The sequence below is a fragment of the Ylistrum balloti genome, unplaced genomic scaffold (assembly GCF_031769215.1).
Source record: "Ylistrum balloti isolate Yb309-2 unplaced genomic scaffold, AGI_CSIRO_Ybal_v1 Utg369932, whole genome shotgun sequence".
NCBI classification, from domain to species: domain Eukaryota; kingdom Metazoa; phylum Mollusca; class Bivalvia; order Pectinida; family Pectinidae; genus Ylistrum; species Ylistrum balloti.
The window spans coordinates 692,684-708,086 of NW_026782044.1; the positions used below are offsets into that span (position 1 = coordinate 692,684).

General features: G+C 33.2%; 1 protein-coding gene across 2 annotated transcripts in view; it reads left to right on the forward strand.

Annotated features, from left to right (window-relative positions):
• The window catches only part of LOC132547075 (calsyntenin-1-like), a 47,465-nt gene that overhangs the window by 18,103 nt on the left and 13,959 nt on the right, over window positions 1-15,403 (forward strand). The window lies entirely within an intron of this gene.

Genomic DNA, 15,403 nt, shown 5'->3' on the forward strand with positions numbered 1-15,403 from the left:
GCTTCCAAGTGTTTTCACTGACTTAAAGATTACGCATAGTTCAGTGCCTATGACTGTGGCCATTTATGTTACGTCTATAACTTAATTGTTTACATGTGAATATATACTTATGTACACTTTAGGGTCTTAGGACAGTTAGAGGTCTGACATCAGCAAAAAATAGCAACATGTATGATTACGTAATTTTTTATATTTCCATATCTTTCCATTTAGAATCGTCTGTCCACTGATGTCTATTACTGTTCAGAAATTTTTTATCAACTTTTATGCCATTGTTGTACTCTAAGCCCATCCCCTGACTTTGAGTTGAATATGTGGGCCCCTTGGGCTTATTAACAGAAGACTATAATATGCAAAAAGGAATATATATAGCTGTGAAGTTGTTGTTGATTGGTTAAATATTTAGAACTTGGACAAGTTATTAGGATCACTGCTACATATACTGAGAATTATAGAATTATATGCCAAATGGTATTGGAATTTTAGTAACACTAACATTTCAGACTGGACTTTTCAGCTGTAATGAATACTGTCTAATTGTATTACAGATATTTTGTTGTAGGGTTTATTTTGGTTAATGTTTACTGGCAAGGGTCTTCTGGGATGGGCTAGTCTCTCTTCAAAATGGCTTCTTCACATGTTTGATTTACATGGCACGTCTTGTAAAAAAGCCATTTGCAGCCATGTTACCTGGAGTTCCTCGCATACAGAATCAAGTGCATAAAATTTTAATTCATAGATGGAAAACCGGTTTTAAAGGTAGAGGGTTTACGAAGTAGCATTAATGGAGTCGAGAGTTGTTATGCAGACGCAATGTTCCCTGGGGAAATTTATATCCTTTTCTCTCTGTTTTAATTTCATTGAGCATTGAGGAGTTGAAACAGTTGATTGATGTTTACAGGAGATGCAATATATCACCATTTCTCTGTTTAAGATCAGTTCATTAAAAATAAAACTTACTTCAAGTACTCTTTCTGCTTATTTGAAATTTGAATTTCTTTTGTCTCAAAAACTATTGTACTGTGTTTATACCATATGTTGCAGCAGTTTCATCAATACACAAGTTGTTTATCGTAGATAATCTGCTTATTTATCTGCACATCCTCAGTAGGTGTGTTTATATGTAGGGATTAATGTGTTATACATGGTACATAGAACATTTTTACAAACATGCACTTAACATAAGTAGATAGATGCATGATGCATGTATTATGTGTAAGGAATTGGAGGAATGCTTTGCTTTACAGCTTTTAACCTGTTGTTGTTTGTGATCATTTTTATAACAACAACCATTCCCTAATCATACGGCTTTCACTGCATACTGACATCTGTCTTCTCTCTGTTGATAAATCTTTTTCATCATTTTTTTTACTGTTAAACATGATTGGTATGCTTGTTTTTAAATTATCAGAAAACAATGAATATATGAACCATTATTTTTAAATTATGCAGCCTGCTTGTTTACATGTTGATAACATCATGCAAAGTAAACAAGGGCAAGGATTAGTGCTGAGTAAGACCTATCAGAGGCATTGTGGTATTTCTGTGATAAAATTATGCTGATGGTGAAGAAATAATCATTCCCTGATGGTTTATTTTTCATAAAGGACACATACATGTTTATCAAAACTCTTACAAACAACTATAAGATTCTATAAGTCCTTAGAGGAGACAATGGAAAACTTGATAAAGCTAAGATTACAGTTAACTGTGGTACATCTTTGATATTGTTTCATATGGCTACCAATAGTTATTACCTCTGTTTCATGTTATCTAAAAAGTGATTGGATCATTTTTAAACATTGGTTATCATGGATACCTTAAATTGAGTGACTGGGTTTAGAAATTTCGAATTCATACACACAATGTTCGTTATTTAGATCTTAAGGTCAAAGGTCAAAAGTCAGGTTCACTAATGATCAAGTTGATATAGAGAACCAATTTCTGCTGTAGGAACTTTTATGAATTCAAGAGAGTTTCAATTCCTCCAAGAATTGTAAGTGGCTTGTAAAATCTACATCAATATTATATGATATAATGTATGGTTCATGGTATTGTTTGTTAGATAAATTGGAAAGTATATCTCTATATGTCTCTGTTGGCCATTTGTCATTTCAAATATATACCAAGGGAATTCATAAGAAACTGTCTGTTGAGAGTTTAATTTTGATATCAGTTAAAACCAATATATCTAGACATCACCTCTGTATTTACTTGATATTTACATATATGGTTTGACTTTGTTGAGAAACCATCATCGTCGTGATGACTGTGTTTTTATAAGTCCCACACATCTTCAGTATATTACTGGACAAATTTCACATGTAGTTGATTGGAATATACTGTTGAAACTTACTGTCTTTACATTGCTTGAGCTGAAATTCCATTTGAGTCTGGATTTCTTTCCTTCTTCATCTTTGTACTTTTATTTTGGATGATTCAAATTTTATTGTGTCAAAATTTCAGCTTGGTCAAAGTGATATTTCAGTCCCTTCAATTGTAAAGCAAGAGCAAAAGTCATTCGTTGCCTCTAAATAAATTTTTGTCAAAACATCGGCACATATTCTGAAGAATAAACAGAATCTAAAGTCACCTGTGCATAACACATGCTAATTACGGCGTTACTGTGCATCATACACACAACACTGCATGGTCTCTGACAATTAAGTACCAGTTTAATTATCCAATTAAATGTTGGCTTCTCAATTAATGTCAACATCCTGTAGCAGTGACTTACCTGTACCTTAAACAATTAGCATGATTACAACAGACATGAAAACAGTTAGTTTGATTGGGTGCATATTTAGGAACGATAAAACGAAGCCAACAAATCAGTACAAATATTTGAGGTTGAGGAAATCTGACAATTCCTAGAGAAACTGTTTTTTGTGCTTGTTTGCAAAAGGACAGTGGCAGGTTACTTCACTAGATTAAGTGCTTGGACAGTGCAGTGCTGAAAGTATTTCCCATTGAGTCTTTATCTGTGCATGATTTGTTAAGTGTAGTGTTTGTATAATGTTTTCTGTAACAGGAAAAAGCTTTCCAATGCTGCCTGTTTCCTATGTTTATTCATTCATATTAAAGTCATGTTAATATGATCTGTAACTCCATACATCGTTTCTAGTAGTGTCTCTAAAACTTTTAAGCGAATTTTAGTGTTGTTTTATGGACATTCTATGTGTGCTATGTCCACTGGTCAATATGGTCATTACATGTTTTTTTAATTGAATGCATAAATGATAAGACGAGTAAGTAGAAATCTGTTTGTTTCTGTTTATTTACTTTCGTTTGAAATAACAGATTAAATTACGCTGTTTGTACCACAGTACCGTGCCATCGTTCTTTGTTCAACATTAATTAACATCAGGAAATTAAAATGTCAACCTTATTTGGACACTTTGTTTGAGTCTATATTCGGTTGGGTAGAAATAATTTCCATGGTCCCTTGAATTTCGAGATAATGAGTTTAAACTATATATAAATATATATATATATAAATGACAGTATATTGAAGCTTGACAGTTTCAATAATGATTTATTATCTTTTTGATAATGCAGCTGTGCAGTATCAATACTTTGTACTATAGAATCATGGATAACAAGATTTTGCAGATTATGACCAGAACAGATACAGATGGCAGGCAATAATATGACTCATTGGACAGTGTTTGATTTGGTCACAGTGTCAGAAATCAGTGTTACAGATCACAAGATGAGGGAAGAGAAAGGAAAATGAAAACAGCCTCCCTAGTTATTGATAACGATTTCTGAAATGTCAGTAGGAGATGTAAAGAAAGTGTTGCTGTGTTTGGCAGCGCATTCTGACTCATCATCATATTTGTAATTCTCTACACCTCTGGACCACATTGCAATATAGAAATATAATTCTCTTGAATTAGATTTTAAGACAGATTGGAATTCAGGAATTTCTGGCAAAGATTATAAGATTCACTTACTTTGTACATAAGGTGGTTTTGTGCAAGATACATTTGACCAGAGCTTCTGTAATACTGTACAGAAGTCCCAGAAATATAGATATAAACTTTATTTACTTTACAGTAATTGCAAAACAGCTTAGCTATCAGCTTATATTGATGTGACTCTGTTGGCTGGAATTGAGTTGTGTGAGGGGCCGGAGTACCTGAGGAAAACACTTGTGGTCAGGCAGTCTAACCCCTTCATATCTTTACGTGCCCACTTGGGAACCAAACCTCAAACTTTTAAATGAAAGCCGAGAGTGCGCCTAAAATTGTTGCATTGACCAGAATTTTGTATATTAAAAAGATTGTAGATCAAAACTGGCTCGGAGATCAAGACTGGCTCGGATGCATGACATTTCCATAGTGTTAGATGACCTGATTCATTTAAACCAGTATCAAGTTATTATGTGATTATGTGGTGTTTTTACCATAAGTTGTATAGTTTGATTAATTCATATTATCAGACACAATTAATATATATATAAACACACTAATGAATAATTCTCCAAATGGAATTATCTTGTATGGTTCGTTCTGTCAATGTAGCAAGATAATGAAAATTAATTGGACAGTAACCGTAATGTTAATGTTCCAATAAAGCTTATGGTCCTGTATCTAGATGAAGGTTTTCTTTCATTGATCTCTACCTGACTTGTCATTCAACTGTTAGAGAAGATCAGTCTGTATATACGGAGACCATTGATGGGGTGGAGATGGCTTAATGTTTCCAGACTTTATTTCTGGCCCAATAAATTCAGTGTTCGAGGCCTATCTCATCACTCATGGTCAATAATCAAACTGCTACAATGATGAAACTTTAGATAAGAGGGCAGAGGTGCAGATTAATATTTCACTCGTTTGTACTACACAGAATGATCAATGGAATTATGGCTGGCAAATACAGACATCTATTGATTTCATGGCTGGAGGAGAGACTAGAATGATCATCCAACACAGCTTGCTAGATAGGTCATGAAATGTGGAAGATGATTGATTGCATTCTGAAACGTTTTTTTTTTTTTTTTAGCATGTGTTTTCAGTAACTTTTCTGTGTTTTTTTTTTATTGTAGTGAACTTTGAATTACAGTACTATGCACATCTCTGACATTTTCAGAAAGTGATATTTACAATATTATTAAATGTTTTTCAGAAGACTCAAATTTCATGTGAAACTTGTGAAATCCACTGATTCTTTGATTTTGTCAAAATAATTTGTTGACATGTGAATCCATAGTTAAGCATTATTCACTTAATCCAGGGTTCTCACACCCCATTTTGTGACTGGGGCCCAGAATTGGGAAAAATAGTGGCGTTTTCCTTAGAATTGGGAAAACTTTGGGTCTAAATTGGGAAAAAAAGATACTTTTTTGCATTGGGAATATCGGCCCCAAATCTGGCAGATTGAGAGCCCTGAAATCAGCCAAGAAATGAAGAAAAATCAAGATTTTAATTTCACAATGTGCATTTTCATATATTGATGAAATTTGGTTTGGAAGTAATTTTGCCTTCTGAATAAATGTTGCCTGTATTGTTTCCTAGAAGAATGTTACTGATCGTATTATGAAACGTTTCTGTCAAGTTATCTGGGAGGAAATTGCTGCATGTTCTTTGATACTGCATCTATAATGAATGTTCTGTACCAAGGGAGTTTAGATCAGGATCATTAGTTTTCTATTTATTGAATTTGTATTGAAAATTTGGAAATATTGCTTTATTCTTCAGTGTTTTTAAATCAATTTTAATCTGAATGATTTTTATCGCTCCAACTTTAACAAAATTATCTGTAGCCAAAAATTTTAGCATTTGTTAAATATGAGTAAATTTGTTTTCAAGGTTGAATCAGCTTGAAATTTCTAGCTTTTTTGATTCAATTTGAATATTTTGTGGAATGAAAAAAAATTGATGCATCAGCATCTGCTGAAATAAGAATTAGTAATGATTGTTCGCACAGAAAATAGCAGGTATTGCTTTTTTGTTTTTCTTCATTAAAAATGTTTGAAATTTTTTGATGAATGATAGATTTTATTTTGAAAAGTTTTGTCATTGACATCTTCAAAATGAGGCTTGATGAACAGATTTCTTTGCCAGCACACTATGTTATTGATATTACTAACACTAAAACATATTGATAATTTGAAACCAGAGCAGGTCAATTCACAGCAGCATTTTGATTTTTTAACAGTTAATGTATAGTTCTTAGTGGGAATACCTTTAACAGGGAAGCCATCAATCTAACAAATACGAATCACCTGATCTAGTGTTAATCAATATAACAAATACAGCTCACCAGATCTAGTGTCTACAATCTAACAAATACGAATCACCTGATCTAGTGTCTACAATCTAACAAATACAGCTCACCATATCTAGTGTCTACAATCTCACAAATACAGCTCACCAGATCTAGTGTCTACAATCTAACAAATACAGCTCACCATATCTAGTGTCTACAATCTCACAAATACAGCTCACCAGATCTAGTGTCTACAATATAACAAATACAGCTCACCAGATCTAGTGTCTACAATATAACAAATACAGCTCACCAGATCTAGTGTCTACAATATAACAAATACAGCTCACCAGATCTAGTGTCTACAATATAACAAATACAGCTCACCAGATCTAGTGTCTACAATATAACAAATACAGCTCACCAGATCTAGTGTCTACAATATAACAAATACAGCTCACCAGATCTAGTGTCTACAATATAACAAATACAGCTCACCAGATCTAGTGTCTACAATCTAACAAATACAGCTCACCAGATCTAGTGTCTACAATCTAACAAATACAGCTCACCAGATCTAGTGTCTACAATCTAACAAATACAGCTCACCAGATCTAGTGTCTACAATATTAATACAGCTCACCAGATCTAGTGTCTACAATTTAACAAATAGAGCTCACCAGATCTAGTGTCTATCAATATACCAAATAGAGCTCATCAGATCTAGTGTCTACAATATAACAAATACAGCTCACCAGATCTAGTGTCTACAATCTCACAAATACAGCTCACCAGATCTAGTGTCTACAATATAACAAATACAGCTCACCAGATCTAGTGTCTACAATCTAACAAATACAGCTCACCAGATCTAGTGTCTACAATATAACAAATACAGCTCACCAGATCTAGTGTCTACAATATAACAAATACAGCTCACCAGATCTAGTGTCTACAATATAACAAATACAGCTCACCAGATCTAGTGTCTACAATCTAACAAATACAGCTCACCAGATCTAGTGTCTACAATCTAACAAATACAGCTCACCATATCTAGTGTCTACAATATAACAAATACAGCTCACCAGATCTAGTGTCTACAATCTAAGAAATACAGCTCACCAGATCTAGTGTCTACAATATAACAAATACAGCTCACCAGATCTAGTGTCTACAATCTAACAAATACAGCTCACCAGATCTAGTGTCTATCAATATAACAAATACAACTCACTAGATCTAGTGTCTACAATCTAACAAATACAGCTCACCAGATCTAGTGTCTACAATCTAACAAATACAGCTCACCAGATCTAGTGTCTATCAGTACAACAAATACAGCTCACCAGATCTAGTGTCTACAATCTAACAAATACAGCTCACCAGATCAAGTGTCTATCAATATAACAAATACAGCTCACCAGATCTGGTGTCTATCAATATAACAAATACAGCTCACCAGATCTGGTGTCTATAAATGTAACAATTGTGGCTCACTAAATCTAGTGTCTCTACCAGTTAATTATCCACCTGATATAGATAACTTACAGTTGCTAGACCTTGGTCACGGTGTTAACCAGTACACCATCACCTTACTGTCATTAGTGTGACTACTATACCTATCCATGTAACAACCACATAAGGTTGCTGCCAGTATTCCATGTCTATGGAAATTTTATCAAAGTCATGCAAACTCAATAATGTAACCATTTACCTGAATGTCACATTCTAATTAATTGGAAAATTTGCACAGTTTAGATTACATATATACACATATACTTGACAGTCTTGTGAAATAATCTGATATAAGAAAATGAAGAAGTTAACTGAATTATAGGGCTAGTTCTCATCCTCATCTAGATTTTGACATTTCTCTCAATTGCTTTAGATTTTTTCCACAGTTGCCTCTGAGGATTTCAACATTCAGGTGTTTAACATCACTGACGAGTCCTGGGGGGATGAAATAGTTGTATGATGCAATTTAATTCAATATCTAACTTCACCATATCTAAGTCTACATTTATATGAAAAGATTCCATTCACTTGTGTGTCTTTTATACAATCTTCAGTAGCTGATATTGTCTTTTTTTCACCTATTATTGGAAGTGACAGCCTTGAGTTTTCTCATTTCACCACCACAAGTTTCTAATATGTTTCTGTACTAGTAGTGACAGTTCTTGTATAGGTTTTTTAGGTGGGCTAATTGACATCCTGGGCGAGATAGCTCTGTCTACTTAGCAGGTAATGATCATATCCCTGACACAGTATTATTACATTAAGGTAATGTACCTGTAATGTTAGCCTTTTAAGACCATCAGTAGATTGGGACAAAGTGCCATATTTCTTGGCTACTAGTCGTCATTAGTTTGGGTAATACTGACCATTTTATTTCCCTGATAATCGTTTACTAGTGTTTTGTACGCTGTTAATCAAACAAAGTGTTTCATACATATAGCGACATTAAATCTTACGTCGAAAACAATGTTGTAAACCTTTAGGCAAGTGGTGCCATGTATCAAGGTTTTACATTACATTGACACTATAATGTAAGAATATGTTTACTAAATAAATCAAATTGTTATTTCCTTGAAGAAAGTCGGACCTTAGAGATAATTGTGTCATGTCATTTATTAATTTGACATCCTGTAAGAAGAAACAGTTGCCTTGTTTTTCACCCAGAGTCAAATTATTTCAAAAGTGCACAAAATAATATGATATTTCAGCTTGATAAAAAATCTTTATACTTTTTTTTCAGTGAAAAAGGCAAAATCTAAACAGTGATGTATACAATATCGATTGGATTGTTGTTATCTAAGATTTTCCTGTGATGTTTGTGACATGGCCATATGTTCCATAGCTATACTGAGGCAAGTTACATGATAATAGTAAAGATTTGATGATGATGACAGAAAAATAGATATCTCTTTATTTTCCCATGCATTGTGTAGATCTAAAAATGTCCTTCTGAAGCTAGGGATGGATGTGAAAGTATATAGGCCTCAGGCCCACACTGAATCACCTTTCTTGGCACGCTGCTTTGACTACAGCAACAATTTATTGTGCCCAGTGGCTTTGATGGTTGTTGTAGCTGCCCCAGAATTTGGAATGAATGGTCGAGATAAATTGGAATAGATTTAAACTCCATTGATTTTAACATTAGTTTGATTGTGTGGAGATTCTACTTCCACTTCTTGTGGCAAGCATACCAGATGAGAAAGAGTGCTGGCCTGATATGCCAGTTAATGCCTTGAATTTAGGCGTTTGCTGCTCTAAACACTGCAGTGTGGTTAAGTTGGTCAGACATACGGCTGTGTAATTGACAAATATCTGTGAGAATACTGCAGTTTTTATAGAAGACATTACCACATGCATATATAGACAGAGATCAATAAATCAGACATATACTTGAGAGGGTTCGTCTGAAATTCCTGTATGTACACATTTTGTGATCTCGTTACAACAAAATTTAACCTGCAACTACTATCACTGCTCTTGCGAAACTGATTGTAAGATATACCTAATACATTTTAGATATTGCTTACAATTGTTTTGTCCTTGATGCTGGCTTGTTCTGCTGCATTGCCCAGTAGCCTCGGGGAGATATCATGAATGTCGTCTGATATATGATAGGTAAAAGGTTGTATTATTGATCCCCGCTGGGTCATACTGAAGGTTTCAAATGTTGCGTCAAATGCAAAAATTGAGAGGAAAACAAACATCAAATGGGACATAAAAACTATGTATCAGTTGTGATCGAGTAGGTATGCCTTCATATCCACTGTGTAAGACCAAGGTAATGCTTATAATGTGATTTCACAGGTAACGTCTGATTGGTTATGGCTCACATTGTATAAAGTTTGATATTAACGAAGGAGTTGAAAGGACTAGTCTCATTCTAATTTAGGAATTCATGAATTCATATTGCATCTGGGGTTAACATTGATACTAAAACTTCATTAGATCTATCTAAATAACATGAATGTGCAACTGAGCTCTAGTTATTAAAGCAAATCAGGGGAGATAACTGAGACTTATGTCAACTCGTTTATGTAAGTTAGCTTGAAACAAATATACTTAAGTTTAAAGGGAGATATCTCTGTCAAACTGGTTACTGAAAAAGAATTTGTGTAGTGAAAAGTTATAGGTTGATAAGTAATGGGAGACAACTCCTGTGAGTGGTAGACATCATATAGGCACATATGTTTCTAAAACTGGTATATGTTTTAGGTCAATAAATCAGAGCAACTTTCTTCAACAATTTTTTACTTCATTTTCTCAGTGGTTCATACTAACATGGTTAAGGAATTTTCTCCTTTTTGTTTTGGTTTTAAGAATTTATTTTCAAAACTAATCTTGTTTTCATGAATCCTTCTTTAAGTGATAATGGGAGATAATTCATGTGGAGATTATCATGGACGAGTCAAGGCTACAGTGAATATTTAGCTATGATACATGATTACATGTTGTGGTGGCAGGTCAGAATATATATGGTAAAGTATTGGCTATGGGAGATCAATATTAACATCCAGTAGTCTGTCAAAGTGAAGGTTCAAGTGTATACTGACCCGTCCAATGGTCAGCTCATCTCGTGGAAATGTGACAGGATATACACCACTTGTTTGGCATCTGGTTCTAGACACCCCAAACCTTGCCTCATTTCAACCAGTTTTAATTTGGTTTATGTTAGTTTTGCGAGGGAAAACAAGAAACAGCAAGCAAGCTCTGAATTATTCTGTGGGAGTATTGATCTCATTGAGTAACACTAAGATTCCATTCCTGTAGGATTTCACCACACGATACTTCCTGTGAGCTTAATGTCGACTCGTGTCAAATCCTATTAGTAGAGATTTGCTAGAATCTGGTATTTACGAGTTGGTATGTCAATTATTCATTGGATTCTGTGGTGTCAATAAATTGAGAGTAATTCTGAAATTCTCCAGCCGTTAATGGGTATTGATTACAGAATGAGTGTTTAATTGCCCTAATAATGTGTTAATAATCTCCAAGATGAGTGATGTGACATGATGTTGTAAGTATACCATTATAACTGTGATTAGTCTCAGGATTGACATAATTTACAGGTAGATTGATATGTTTGTTTGCTGGGTTAATTACCTTGTAAACAGGTGGGGTCTCCTTGTAGTAGTTGGTGACTGCCTCACTGAACAACATACAGGAGGCCCATTTCATGTCATCCAAAGTAATTAGGGTAAAGTGTCTTGCCCAAGGACAAAACCTTAACATCAGTACAGACCTGGGTCTGGTCCAACACAAACCTCCTCAGGGCTACCAATAGAATGCATAGTAATTTTTTCTATGATACACAAATTCAGAAATATACAACATGAACAGTCTTGGGAAAAGCTTTAATTTAAAAGATTTTTTTTTCTTTCTTAATTCCACTTCATGGTGTATTCCAATGATTTCTAATTACTAATTATTTTGTTGATCATTTTTTAATTCACTTAGAAACACAAGTGAATTAGAAAAACCTGCACATGACTTAAATTCTGATGAGGTTTGCTCATTTCTTTGCTGAAATGTAATGGAATATATATGTGAATGAGATTGCCAAAATCGTTGAATTGCCTGAGGAGACGTGATGACATGATGAGCCTGTACGCTAGTGGTTGTTCTATATCACTGGCCAGCACATTACACAACATCTGGGAATATCTTATTGCATTGTCTACAGAACATACATGTGAAGCAGGTTGATGTCAGGTGTAGTGATGACAAACATTATACATATTCATTAAAGGAATCTTATTTATTCATAAAGCCAGCATACTAATTAAGGGATTGATTGTAAAACATATGGAATCTTGTCTGTCTGAACTTCGGTTGAAACTCTGTAAGAAATTGATAGACAATGTGATATTATAAAATCAGACATCATTAGACATATGATTTTAATTTGTAGAGAATTCAGAATAAATGCTTACAAATGATTAAATGTCTATTTCTGTTTTCCTGATTTTTTTTGTTACATTTTTTTTTACATGGTCTGAACTTTTCTTAGTCTCTAGGTAAATAATTCCCTAATTTGTCCCATGGATCTTAGTCCTTAGACCTTGTAGACTAAGATTACTTTATTGTAAACTGGAATTGTCCCATCATACCATTATACAAAATGTACATGGAGTAATGGAAAATGAAGTTACTAATCTGGACATGTTGTATTACTGATAAGATTCATATCACACAAGGGTAAAAACTGTCCAAGGATGTATTTAAAATGTTCTACACATGGTGTTACTGAAAATGTCCAAGGATGTATTTAAAATGTTCTACACTTTGTGTTACTGAAAATGTCCAGGGACATATTAAAAATGTACTACACTTGGTGTTACTTAAACTGTCCAGGGACATATTAAAAATGTACTACACTTGGTGTTACTTAAACTGTCCAGGGACATATTAAAAATGTACTACACTTGGTGTTACTTAAACTGTCCAGGGACATATTTAAAATGTACTACACTTGGTGTTACTTAAACTGTCCAGGGACATATTTAAAATGTACTACACTTGGTGTTACTTAAACTGTCCAGGGACGTATTAAAAATGTACTACACTTGGTGTTACTTAAACTGTCCAGGGACATATTTAAAATGTTCTACACTTGGTGTTACTGAAAATGTCCAGGGATGTATTTAAAATGTACTACCCTTGGTGTAGCTAAAAAAATCTGTTAATAATGTTTTTGTAAATGTCAAAGATATTGTTAACTTAAACATTAATGAGGTAATTCAGACATAAAGCAAGTAACATTTTTCTTGGTGAACTAAGATAAAATCATTGAGGTACCAGTCACTAAAAATGAGTTCAATGTTGCTCGAACTGAATTTGTGAAACTCAAAAAATAAAAATCTGATTGTAAGATATGAAATTGTGAAGTATACATGGAAGTAAAACTAAAGGTTTACTTTATCTCAACAAAAATGATGTTTATTCTTTATTCTTATTCTACAGATCTTTTTGCAGAAAAAAAATTCAATTCTATTCTAGTGACACAGTAGAACATCAGTGATCACCAACATTGAAATACACATTTTCATTATTACAACAATGAAATACACAGTTCATTATCACCAACAATGAAATACTTAGTTCCATTATTACAACAATGAAATACTTAGTTCCATTATTACCAACAATGAAATACTTAGTTCCATTATTACCAACAATGAAATACTTAGTTCCATTATTACAACAATGAAATACTTAGTTCCATTATTACCAACAATGAAATACACAGTTCCATTATTACAACAATGAAATACTTAGTTCCATTATTACCAACAATGAAATACTTAGTTCCATTATTACAACAATGAAATACTTAGTTCCATTATTACAACAATGAAATACTTAGTTCCATTATTACTAACAATGAAATACTTAGTTCCATTATTACAACAATGAAATACTTAGTTCCATTATTACCAACAATGAAATACTTAGTTCCATTATTACAACAATGAAATACTTAGTTCCATTATTACCAACAATGAAATACTTAGTTCCATTATTACAACAATGAAATACTTAGTTCCATTATTACCAACAATGAAATACACAGTTCCATTATTACCAACAATGAAATACACAGTTCCATTATTACCAACGATGAAATACTTAGTTCCATTATTACCAACAATGAAATACTTAGTTCCATTATTACCAACAATGAAATACACAGTTCCATTATTACCAACAATGAAATACACAGTTCCATTATTACCAACAATGAAATACACAGTTCCATTATTACAACACAGTTCCATTATTACCAACAATGAAATACTTAGTTCCATTATTACAACAATGAAATACTTAGTTCCATTATTACAACAATGAAATACTTAGTTCCATTATTACTAACAATGAAATACTTAGTTCCATTATTACAACAATGAAATACTTAGTTCCATTATTACCAACAATGAAATACTTAGTTCCATTATTACAACAATGAAATACTTAGTTCCATTATTACCAACAATGAAATACTTAGTTCCATTATTACAACAATGAAATACTTAGTTCCATTATTACCAACAATGAAATACACAGTTCCATTATTACCAACAATGAAATACACAGTTCCATTATTACCAACGATGAAATACTTAGTTCCATTATTACCAACAATGAAATACTTAGTTCCATTATTACCAACAATGAAATACACAGTTCCATTATTACCAACAATGAAATACACAGTTCCATTATTACAACAATGAAATACTTAGTTCCATTATTACCAACAATGAAATACACAGTTCCATTATTACAACAATGAAATACTTAGTTCCATTATTACAACAATGAAATACTTAGTTCCATTATTACAACAATGAAATACACAGTTTAATTATTCTGCCAGATAATGTAAAATAGTTATACATATAGATTAGTTTCACATTGAACACTCAAGTCTTTAAATCACAATCTCCACAGAGTTGTCATTGCGCTCTGAGAGATATTAGATTTTCACTGAGAATGCTGTGTTTTGATTGATCCAACTTTCATTGTGAAAAATTTAGTAAGACATAATGTGATTTCAATCTGATGAAATAGTAGGAGATATTGGTAGAAACTCAGATGGACAGGAGTCTTGTTTAATAATGACAATTGACGTCAGTTTTAAATTCAAACCAATAAGCATGAAAGTTGACAAGTACAATGAGATTAAGCACAGATATCAACATAATATCACGGGGTCTAAACATAATATCACGGGGTCTATTTTCTCATTGATTCTTGGAAGGATCAACAGCAGCAGCCACACATGTGGTTAAATGTTACTGATGACTCAGTGACGAAGTTATAGACTCTTGGGTCTGTTCCATAACGCCTGGCCAAATTTTTGTCACTTCACACTTGCGTCTTGTCAGGGAATGCTTAAGATATGCTGGTAATGTTGGCATTCATCATTCTAAAAAAAAATATTTTTACTTCACTTGACAAGGGAATATTTATTTAAACTAAGAAATCAGTTTAGTGTATTGAAGACCTGACTGATATTAACTTACATACCATAAGAGTCCCATGACAAAAGACCTGTGAAATATAGTATATATGGGAATACCAGGGATATTCTCACCCTCCCATACAAATATTTGTCTCTGCCAAGTTTTAAGTTTTCTCTAAAAACATATTTCTGGCCCCAAGATCATGA